The sequence below is a fragment of the Schistocerca piceifrons genome, chromosome 1, assembly GCF_021461385.2.
Source record: "Schistocerca piceifrons isolate TAMUIC-IGC-003096 chromosome 1, iqSchPice1.1, whole genome shotgun sequence".
NCBI lineage: Eukaryota > Metazoa > Arthropoda > Insecta > Orthoptera > Acrididae > Schistocerca > Schistocerca piceifrons.
Genome location: NC_060138.1, coordinates 843,644,121 through 843,656,771, shown reverse-complemented (window position 1 = coordinate 843,656,771; position 12,651 = coordinate 843,644,121). Strand labels below are relative to the sequence as shown.

The 12,651-nt window shown below is 35.6% G+C and overlaps 1 protein-coding gene across 2 annotated transcripts in view; it reads right to left on the bottom strand.

Annotated features, from left to right (window-relative positions):
- The window catches only part of LOC124791007 (cilia- and flagella-associated protein 251-like), a 140,286-nt gene extending 127,987 nt beyond the window's left edge, over positions 1-12,299 (bottom strand). For both annotated transcript variants that reach the window (XM_047257828.1, XM_047257827.1), the window contains exon 1: positions 11,958-12,299. The gene's annotated coding sequence lies outside the window, so the exon portion shown is untranslated. The remainder of the gene's footprint in view (positions 1-11,957) is intronic.
- Positions 12,300-12,651: the final 352 nt, after the last annotated feature.

Genomic DNA, 12,651 nt, shown 5'->3' with positions numbered 1-12,651 from the left:
GAAGCATCGTTGATTTGCAAGAGAATGCTTTCAGGAAAACTGTATTGCCGACCAGATGATGTCACTGATGGAGCTGGAATAACACCAATGATAAGTTGTTCTGGAATCCAGCAAGTATCACGTCTTAAGGGCCAATAAAATGAACTTGCAGGACCATGAGGATGCATAAAGCTTATGAAAGCATCTTTCTGTTCGACTGAGATTTCAACGATGTTTCCAATCCACCATTTCTTTTCATAAATGCAAGCAACATACTGCCCAGGCTGAAGATCCATGACTTGAACTACTACTTCAGCAGCACTAATTTTGGCCAAAAAAGATGTCGCATCATTAGAAACTCTACTGACCTTAATTGTCGTCATATCAATGGGCAAAAAATGGTGGTTTTCTCTTGTGCCAGCTAGAGTGTGCCCTTGCAGGAATCTTTCTTCTTGAGAAGCTTTTTCTTCTTCAACTTCCTCTTTGCTGATGAAAAAGAATTTGATTCCATTGATATTATCATTGCAGAAGTTGAAAAGATCTTTGGGTGTTAGAATCTGGTTTTCATATGGACGTTGCAAACTTGCTCTTGCTGCCAACCGTTTTGTTGTGCCTCCAATGCCATCACAAGGCGACTTTCCATGGCTTGTTCCAAAGAAATTCCATTCTGCTGTTATTTCAAAATCTTCTTTGTGATAGCATAAGTTGAGAAAATTCTTGAAATTCTTATATTGTGCAGCTGAACCATCACTGAAGTAGTGGATGTGGCTTATTTTGGAAAATTGCATCTTCAGGTAATTGATTACTTTTCCAATGTAAACATGGACAGTAATCGTATCGTGTCGAAGGCAGTCACTAATAACACAAAGATTCACACATTGCACCTCTTCGTTTTCACAGTAGTAGACTACAAATGGATGAACTGTTGCTTGACTGTTTTCCCAGTGAAAGCCTTGCACTGCATCTTGAACAATAAATGAATAGTTTTCAGCAAAATCCATTAGTATTATGAATTCGCCTTCTTTCAAATCAGTTTTGAGAGCTTTCAGGTGCTGGCTTTGATGCTTGGCAATGTAGTGATGACAAGACAGGTTCCAAATTTTTGCTGCAATATCTTCAACATACTCTTCTGTTGAAAGCTGCTTTGTTTCTAAAGTATCCCTGTCGGTATGAATCCATTGTTTGTACTCAATCAGTTCTTCAGGGTCATTATCTTCAAAATATGTTGCAATAACTGCTTCTACACCTTCTGGACCAGGGCAGTTTTCACAACGATGAAGCATACAATCCTTGTTTTCCAAGCTGCAAACAGCTTTGCTAAGAATTTCCTTGTAGTCTTCATTGATTGATGCACCAGTGAGCATAAGCTTGACATTTTGGTGTATTGTACAGACACAAACTGAGTGCATTCCAGCAGAGCCAACTGTAACACACCATTTTGGTCTAAGCTCGCAAAACTTTGAGAAGCCAATTTCTGGTCCATTTTGCTTCTGATAAGACACGTACATTTCCTTCAAATTGCAAAGCAACAACCGCTTTTGCTTGTACACCTTTGTTCCTGAAATTCTCACAGGCACACAGTCTTTCTTCCCTGGACAAAGTCTGCTGAATTCGTCATCTTGAAAAAAGTCATGTACTTTCTGGACAACTTCATCTGAAAGCTTCCTTCCTTGCCGATTTGCTGGAAAAGCTAGAACACCTTGCTCATTCTTCAGTTTTCTCGCTTGCTTTACCATTCTTTCTGATACATTAAATGCTGTTGTCGTATCTTTAATTGTCCAGCTTCTTGGAACCAAGGTCAATATTTGAACTTTTGTCCTACGATTTGACACTTTACATTTTTCTTTCAACTCTTCTATAAGATTATCAAGATCTGCACAATTATTGCATGGGCGACTTTTACTTGAACTTGGCTGTTCATCGTAATTGATTCCTACAGCAGCAGCAATTTGATTCCCAATTAAACTTTGTGCATCCAAGATCTTTCTTTTTGCATAGCTTTGCTTATCTCTTTTACTTAGTTGTCTTCTTTTCAATGGTGAAGCACCAATAAATGATAAACTTTTGTTGATGGCTGGTTCAGTTTCATCCGTTGTGAAATCTTGTTCAGATTGGGTTGATAGTGATGATGAATCTTCTAGCTTTTGGTTCAGTGCCGACATGCAGCGAGGGCAAAGCTTCTGACCAGGTTTTATATCAATCACTTCTTTTTTCTTTAACAGGCAAAGTTTGGCAGCTGTTTCATTATCAAGCAGTCTAAGTCCAGCTTTTACATTGTGATTCCTCTTCTTGAATGGATTGCAACATTTCTTTTGCATCGCTTGATATTCATGTAGGAAGAGGGCTTCATGGTGGAAGCAAATGATGGAATTTTCGTCAAGTTTGGCTTCTGAACGCGAAACAAGCAATTTCTGGTCACATTCTGTGAAATCACTAAACGCTTTGATTCCAGTCTTCTTAGCATAGAAGATAACATGGCACTTTGATGCAGCAGCATCTTTTCCAATTGAACAGGGGGCCAACGATTCTTCTTCTTCATTAACTTCTGACATCTCTCACTGGCCAATCACTGAATAAAACACGAATGAAATATCCAATTATATCAGTAATTCTAAGCGACTATTAAGATTCAAATTCCTAGAAATGAAGAAAAATTAGTGCATCGCGCATACAAAATATAACAACTTTGATGTGAGTTAATGAGTACTTAATGGTCGCGTTGCAAAAAAAACAAATGTCAGTCTTGTAGAGCAAGAGTTTCTCTTTTAGGTGATACTATTCACAAGCAGATTCAGGCCAACTATTTTTTAGTAATTGGCTTGAAACTTTGGTAAATTTTACCGTTTGTGCTGACACTGCCTAATTTGAAGAGATACTGCAGGGCGACCATATGGCCTGGATCATTGCAAATCCGGCTGCATTATGTCTAGCACAAGCATGAAGCTTGGCCAAAAGTTCAAGTCCATATCTTCAACTGCAAGGAAATCATTGCAGTCTTAATATTGGTCAAAATTTGTCGCGTTGTGTCACGACAAATTTTGAAGTATACTTTGAGTCGAGTTATTTGACCGGGGTTTGCATGAGTAATGTTATACATAATTTCGTTGGAATCAGCAAAAAAAACTGTACACGGTCGCATCTTACTAACCATTCTTATGAATTAGTTTCGATTTTATTAGACTCCAAATATGACATTTTTTTTATGTTGCATGCACACGGACTAAGTACACTTCAGACAAGGGGGTCTAGATCAGCAGCTATTGCAGCTAGAGGCCTGAAATCTTGGGAAACTTACTTCAACACTTGACTAAAGCTACAGTTAAAATTTGACGAAAATTGGAGACCATGATGGTGGGAACTTTTTTCAGTTTTAGACCACTTGGTGTGGAATGACCCAGTATTTATTTGTGTATACAGTTTCCTGTTGATATGGATATGAGTAGTACAGTGACAATAGGACCATAATTACTTAGAATTTTATGAGAACTAAGTCCACAAATTTAGTGTAATCACTGTGTGAAGTCATTCCACATGTGGCTGTTAAAAAGGCTTATTGCGATTTTAATTCTGATGTTTAATCAAGCACTGTAGGATATTAAAACCCCCTCTATAACATTAAGTTGTGACATACTGGAACATAGTTCCCAGAATCTGAAAACAAGTATGTGTGGAGGTATAAGTTCACCTGCTGTTCCACACTTCATATGAGCACAAAGTCATGTAGCTCTAGAACAGTAACAGCAATCATCTAGCTCAAAAGAAAAAAAAAATTATATCCATAATACACACTAAAATGAAACTGTCAGCTAGCCATTGTGGTAGATGGATTACCATATCCAACCACAAAATTGGCTAGATGGTCATTTCTTCTTGGTGTACATTGTGGATGTAGTGTTTAGTTTTATGCTAGCTGATTGCTGTCATTGTGCTAGATGGATTGTTCATGCTCGCATTGTGTGTGGAAGAGTGGGTAAACTTAATACTTCCACATACATATTTGGTAGCAAGACTGCTGTGAATTATGTTCCAGCATGTCACAAGTTAATGTTGTAGAGGGAGGTTTAGCATGACTAAATATCAAAACTATTATCACAGAAGATTCTTTTAACAACCATATGCAAAATGACATCCTTCAATATTTCTTAGGAGTTCTTTTCACTATTTTCATACACCATCACTGTAATGCTAGGCATAGCTCATTTTGGAAAGATTCTTTCATCTAGGATTTCATTTGGCAGTACATTCTGATTTCATCTACAACACACATTATAATAAAATTATTGAACCCATAACAGTCTTTTATTTTGGAATTGCTAATCAGTAGTCTGTTTATAGATTTATAAATTTCACTTTAACTGATTTGTGCCTAAGATTTCACTCTTCTTGTCTGCCCTGAATAAGCAATCATAGCATCTGCATACAAGATGCAATTATTGACTAGAGTAGTGGGACTAGCAGAATTCACAAAATATTCATTTAACATTACAGGAATGGAAATCTATTTAGAAATACCATAGACAGTATCAAAGCCACAATATGTAACATTCTTTAAACTAGCATTAAAGTAACAAAGTTATCCTATACACTCAGTTTGGGCTGACACATGGTATACATCCACTTGTCACTGTGTTGGACTGCATCCTCACAGTCTCATATGTTCACCAATTTGGGAGATCAAGTAACACCACTTCCAACAAGAAAATATTTTTTTAAGTGTCACTTTGGATGATTTTAATATGGTGGCATTATCTGCTATGCCTCAGCAACCATATCCATATCACTTTCTTAGTCATTTTGAACTGAATGTTTGAGAGAACGTATTTCTAGAGTGCTTCTCCTGTGATTTTTTTAATACATACAAAGTATGAAATATGAGACAGTTTTATTATGAATCACAGTCAATAAATTTGTGGCACATTTGTGATGTCAAGTTAATCTGAGGACTGACATTTGGGCATCAAGCATTGGCTCAAACATATGCTTTTCAGTCTACTACTGTTCTTCTTGTTCTGGGTACTACTAACACCCACATATTCTGTGCAGATATGCCTTAATTTGTGTAGTACAAATAAAGGAAGACTTACAGAATGTGATCTATAAGCTGATATCCCATATCAATTATTAATGATACCCATGGCAACTACTAGCTCATGTCCGACAAGACAGTACTATAATAAGAACTTTTTCATATTATGTGAGATACTGACAGTGTCATCTGGGATAAGACTGACACTTTTTTATGTTTTTGTAGAATATCTCTTGCATATATCAATTTCTATTCATGATGATTTCTATTACTGTGCATTATTTCTATACAAACACCCCTAGTGCACTGTGTGTGTCATATTTTTCAATAACTGGTAGAAAAAAAAGTAATTGAAATGAGTCTATGTTACCACATGCTGTGGGGTTACACTGACCCCTCAAATTTGTTTTATTATAAACAAGTGCAAAATAGTCCTGAGATAAATGTTGGTGTAGTGCAGTATGAGTATGACCCCTGTAAAGAGATCTCAATGACCCCCTTTAAAACTCTATGACTTTTAAAATGTTGATAAGCTAGACATCAGTGAAACACACATTTCTATTATTATAATTATCAATCTTTTATTTAAGCAAACTACAATTTATTGACAAAAAACATTAAATTTTTTTACTAAAATGCTCTGTGGAAATTTATACAGAATTCTGTAACCATCAGCTTGTAGCTCTGCCGAAGGCACCTTGCCAGTCACATAACAGAATGGGGCAGAGAATATATCATTTTATTCTAGAACAAATTTAGCTTTCATTGAATCAGTGGAGTGAAATCCCATTACTTCAACTACCTTTTCTTTTGTTGCAACTTTTGGATAATAAAAAACATAGTGAAAAGTTTGCTTCCCTGTTTTACCCCCAATTACTTTTACCATGACATAGTCATCTGGAAAAAGATCTTGCCACTCGTACTTAGTGAGCATCAAATCTTCGTCAACGGGATCATCTGAAGGATCAAAATCATTCAATCAATTTCCAGAGTCTCTGGCAATTTCATTACATCAGGCTCATCTTCTGACAAAGAATTATCAAAATTTTGGAAGAGATTTTTCTTGGCCTTTGAGAGTTCTTCTTTAGCTGCGAATGATTTGGAACAACTAGACTGATGATAGTTTGTATCACTTGTACCTGCAGACAATTTGAATTTTTTATATAGTGCAGACACATTGTCATTTGATGACTTTTTGAATGATTTTGTGCTAATGTTCAACGCATGAACAGCTAAGACATCTTTACCAGGGCTCATGTCAATTTTCTTTCATTTTGTGTTTGAAAGGGCTATTGGTTTTTTTCACATAGAGACTTTAAACAAAAAACCAGAGATTCAGGTACAGGTTCCTTTTTCTCTTCCATATCCTGTTCACCTGGGAGTTTAGTGAGTATAGATTCCTTTTAATTAACAAGATCACTTCTTTCAATGTTTCCTTATCCACATCTAGATACCATCTTGCACCTGAAGACCTTTGATAAGTTTTAGGCATTGCAGTTCAGCTCAGTTTTTAATTTAGTTATGACTATACTTCACCTATTCAAGCTGACAGCTTATTCTTTCACTTCACTGTCTAATTAAAGTTATAGCTTATTGTGACCATTCTTTACAGTTAAAACAAAACATGAATCTCAATCTAAAACTTCTGCAATAAACAGAACACTTGTAACAACAAAGACTGTCCAGGATCAACTATGAATTTACATTCATTGTTGCCGCAGTCTTAATTTGTAAACAATGATTATAAACTACACTTTTATTCTACACCATTTTTCAGCAAACACATGTGGATTAATGGAAATTTAGGGGGTCACTGTTAGCCCACGGAGGAAAAAAACAGGTCAATGTTACACTTTTTTAAAGAAATGTGAATTTTTAACTGTTCAAATTGTTTGTACTGTTAACAAGGTCAGAGAACTTCATTAAAATGTGTGAATTTGAACATACAACAACCTGATGATGATAGGATTAATCATTTCTTCTGGGCCAAGAAAGTTTTTCCGAACTGAATTTATAAGCAGATATACAGTGCTTGCTTAAAAAAATTTTTTGAACTATAATTTTTTCAAAATTCAAATCAACAAAATCCATTATATTACAAGATAATTTTTATTTTCAAAAATATATATAAGTTTAGACAGAAATGGAAAGAAAATGGGTCAATGTTTCCCCCAGGAGATCAGAATCATCTTTGTTGATGGTACCACAAAGCCTCCAGTGCAAGAAAAGATGCATTATAAAGAGGAACAACTGCAGTTTACAATTGATGCCATTTGTAAGACTGAGCAAGGTGGCACAGTGGTTACCTCACTGGGCTCAGAATCAGGACGACAGTTCGAACCTGCATTCGGCCATCCTGATTTAGGTTTTCTGTAATTTCCCTAAATATTTTCAGGCAAATGCCAGGATGGTATCTTTGAAAGGGCAATGGGAGAGTGCGGAACCTTGGAGTAATTTTCAGACTTTGGTCTCTAGCCAGCTCCGTAATACAAGTTTGACATTTTTTTCTTATTCTATTTTTATATGATGTTACTCATTTTATGCACTGTAGTCATTTTCTGACATTAAAAAGATTACCCCAGAAAAGTAAGTCTTTTCCAAATGTGAAAAAATGTTCCAACGTACAACATGGTCACACACATGGGAGCAAATACTCTATTGTAATTTGAAAGTGTTGCAATCAAGATAATCTTGTCAGTATTTTATTTAATCATCTGTCTGTTACATTATTATTCTGCTAGACATCAATAATTTTAAGTGGAATCTATTTAATAAGAAGTTTTATCAAAAACCAGTTACACATTAAGTGGACCTACATTTTGAAATAGTAGCTATTGGCAACTAACACAAATTTTCATTTTCAGGACAGAAACAATTATTTAGACATTAAAGAAACTTGGTTCATTTGCAAATATCACCCGTTTCATGGTAAAATATCTTTAGTTTCAAGGTACAAGGTGGTGCATGACCGACAAAGTATGGCTTAACCCTACACATCTTATAGAATCAGTTTTAAAAATACAGAGAATTTTGCTCATGATAAAATTCTTTAACTGAAGAATTAATAGTATCTTCCAAATTGCTTTAATATATTAAAGAGAGCTTAAATATGTGAAACCCATCCTTTAATAACTGTACACGACAAACTCCGTACTGAGACTGGTTTTTCATGGAGAAAGGTGATAGGAGCGACATCATTAATAACTGACATGTTTCATTGCTGACGTCATTTTCCAAAATTAATGAGAAGGTGATGTATTTTAGAATAATATCTCACTTAAGCAAAATAATATCCTCAGAAATCACACTTCGGGTTTCAGAAGAGTTGCTCTACTGAGAACCCCATTTACATGTTCACCCACCAGATTTTACAAGCATTAAATACTAAAATAGCGCCGGCTGGTATTTCCCAGTGACCTATCTAGGGCATCTGACTGTGTGAATCACAACATTCTGCTTTATGAATTAAATTTTTATGGGGTTGATAATGTCATACATAACCAAAGGAATGCAGAAAATTGTACTTAGTAATTCAACCAACGTAGGCATGGCCATTATTCTGACTGGGGAGAAATCACATATGTGGTTCCCCAAGGCTCAATCATAGGTCCACTACTGTTCTTCAGATATTGAAATGATCTCCTGTGTAATATATAACAACCAGAATTGGTTATTTTTTGCAGATGACAGAGGTATTATGATCAATCAAAGCATACACACAGAAACAGAAGAAATAGTAAACAATATGCTCAAAAATATCTGGTTTTCTGAGAATTTTAAAAAGACGACATATTGATTCCTGCACATTTAGGGGTACTACACCAATGATAGGTGTAACACATGGTGAGGAAATAATAACTATGGTGGAAACTTCAAAATTCTTAGGTATTCTTATATATAAGTATTTAAACTGGAAAAAGCACATTTTGGAAGTCTGAAAATGAATTAGGTCAGTCAGATTTGCACTTAGATTCACTGCAAATCTTGGGGAGAGACAAAGCAGTAAGCTGACATATTTTGCATATTTCATTCAGTAACGTCATATGGATTTATGTTCTGGGATAACACATCTTTAAGAAAAAAGTCTTCATTGCTCAAAAACATGCTGTAAGAGTAATATGTGGAGTATACCCATGATTATCTTGTAGACTTCTGTCTCATGAGTTGGACATTCTGACTACTGCTTCACAACATATGTGAAACCCAACTCACACTTTCCTCACATGAAATAATGGAAGCTTTGAATCATAGTATTTCCTGATTTCCCAAATGCATTTGACTCAGTATCACACCTATGCTTATTGTCAAAAGTACAATCATATGAGGTATCAAGTGAAATTCGTGACTGGATTGAGGCCTTTTTGGTAGAAAGGACACGGCATGTTAACTTGGATGGAGAGTCATCGCTGGATGTAGAAATAACTTCAGATGTGCACCAGAGAAGTGTCTTGGGACCCTATAACACTGACAGAAAGCTCAGACTTTTTGCAGATGATGCAGTTATCATGAAGTACTGTCTGAAGGAAGCTGCTTAAATATTCAGTCAGATCTTGATAAGATTTCAGAGTGGTGCAGAGATTGGTAATTTACTTTAAATGTTCAGTAATGTAAAATTTTGCACTTCACAAAACAAGAAAATGTAATGACCTATGACTATAATATCAATGAGTCACTGCTGAAATCGGCCACCTCACTCAAATACCTTGGACCAACAGGGAATATTGAACGTATAGAAAGACCAGCATGAAAGGTCACAGGTTTGTTTCATCCATGAATCAGTGTTGCAGAGATACTGAAAGAAGTGAACTGGAAGACTCTTTAAGATAGACATTAGCTGTTCCGAGAATGTCTATTACCAAAGTTTCAAGAACCAGCTTTAAATGATGACTCTAGGAATATACTCCAAATTTCTATGTATCACTCACATATGGATCATGAGGATAAGATTATAATAATTACTGCATGCACAAAGGCATTCTCACAATCATTCATCTCACACTCCATATGTGAATGGAACGGGAAGAAACCCTAATAAATGGTACAATGGGATGTATCATTTGCTGTGCACCTTATGGTGGTTTTGAGAGTACAGATGCATATATTTATTCGCTCATGAAGCTTGTTGCAAATAACCCACTGCAGTTCAAAAGGAATTACAGCACCAGAAGCAAAAATGACATACATCACTCCACATTACGGTTGTCTTTAGCTAAGAAAGGAATGTGTAATGCTGCAACAAAAATTTTATTAATACCTACCTGTGATATAAAACGTTTGACAGGTAACAATGTAAAATTTGAAAACAAACTTAAAAAGCTTCTCCTTGACAATTCCTCCTACTCTGTAGAATTTGTACCAGGCTCCTACTGTAGTGTGTAAACAATGGTGGGTAGAATTACTATCTCACATATTTTACAAAGAAAAAAAAGGAAAACCTTATAAATGTTTAGCATGCAAGCATATTTAAAAATTGTGATATGTATGTAGAATGACTCATTCCACATTATTATAATTTATGATACAAATGATATGTAGAACACGAAACTAACTAAGTATTATAAGTCCAAACTAAGTTGACGCTCAGCATGGTGGCAAGTGGAAGTGACCATAAAGACATTTTCCATTTACAGTTGCTCCTATCAACCACTACACCTGGCATCACCAGTTTTTGTAAAATGTTGTTTCAGGATCCCACCCAAATACTGGAGTGAGAATGGCATATTAAATGCTGATATATTAAAGCAATAGAGTGTATGGAACTGGTTGAGTTACTGGAACCATTTCCTTTGAATTCACATCAAATTTATTTCATATGTAATTTCCTTACAGAAAAATAATTATCATTTTCACTGATGGTACTTTTAATGGTCATGCATCACATATTACTTTACATACTAGGAAATTTTCCACAGGAATGGCATTAACAGTACTAGTATTACTTCTAATTCTAAGCTACTTATTGAACCCACTAATATTGGTATCTTTATATGCTATAGGGTAATTGATATGACAAAACATCCCATTGGAAAGTGAATCACATAAATCAATAAGCCTAGAAATAAATAAATTGTTCATCCTCACTACATGGAACATTAACTGGATGCATAACATCTTCAACAACACCTACTGGAATGAGGAAAATTCGTCATGTTCCATGTTGTACATTACTTATGTTGTACATTACTCGAAAATCTTATCCACAAATTAAGATCTCCCAAAACTAGCCGGGTTGGCACGAAGCAACAAAAAATTGTATGAAAAAAACTTCGTTACATCTATATTATGTAAGATCTACTTCTGATGTACGGAAAGAAAGATGAATAATTTCATATTTTCTGGTCTGTAAGGTTGCCAATACAGACAACCGTGACAACTCAAAAGTAGATTAAACTGGCGCCCAACACCGAAATAATGAAGAAGGAGACACATAAGTGACAAAGTTAAACCAAAATGATGTAGAGTCCCAGTAAAAAGGAACTAATCTCGCAAATGCAAATTTACGTGTGATACGTTTAAATGAAAAGAAAATTAAATATTTTTCCTTGGAAAATTCACGTAATGTCAACTACTGGTAGTCTGTTTGTGTGGTACCGCTACTGAAGAAACTTGTGGCTGTTGATATCAGTATTAAGGATTGTAGGCCCACTAGCTATACTTTCTGTGACGGTACAGCATGTTTAAAATAATTTGCATCTCGTGTACAGACGTGTTCCCCTGGGTTAACAAAAACTGTAAGTAATGTAAAAAGATTATGGCTTCACAGTCTTACAAAACGTGGCATTGACAAACATTTATTATCGCAATACGAAAACACTGAAACGTCCTGCTCTGAACGAATTTAGTAGTTCGCACAAAATTTGTGCCAAGTGAAGATTACGTAGTTCGCACAAAATTTATGCCAAGTGAAAATTCCACATTAACTGTAATGTTTAGTAGTGCCATTCAAACTTACGTAATCGTTGTTAAAAACACTAGCGCTGAAAAGAAACATTGCAGTGATCCTTGTCATTTGCCTTGATTCGGCGAATACAAAAATACGCAGCTGCACTGTATTGCGGCTTGAGGTGCTGTGTTAAAACAGCTGCGTTAGGCCAGCATTAACTCCTTACCCTTTCTTAACGACAAAAAGAACGCAATACACGTTGTCGTACTCTGTTTAACTTTGTGCGGTACATGAAACCACCATCAAACATTGGCACCACAACTAGTTGAACGACCACTGACACTTCAATTTTCCATGGGTTTCTATGACAACAGGCTAACGCGAGCCAAGGAAGCAGTCTTGGATTTATTTTCGGGATATTATTAGGCTTCAAAAAGTTTTCATGTTAAATATCATGAACAAAACAAAAAAAAACACTCGATATACGATTTGAGCACTATACCGTACAGAGAACAACTAGGACGGAGCTCACATTATTTTTGCGGGATTACACAAGAATTTATCCTTGGGTGATTGTTACGGCATCATTTGTTGTGTCAATTTACATATTTAGTCATACATACTAATGGATATGCATTACCATAAAAGACTTGTCAGAAAGGTCTAAAATTCACTCTTCACGACCAGTGCCGACATAAAAAGAAAACGAACGGAAAACGATTAAAATATGATACCACTGCATTACAGTGAAAAGATGAACTCT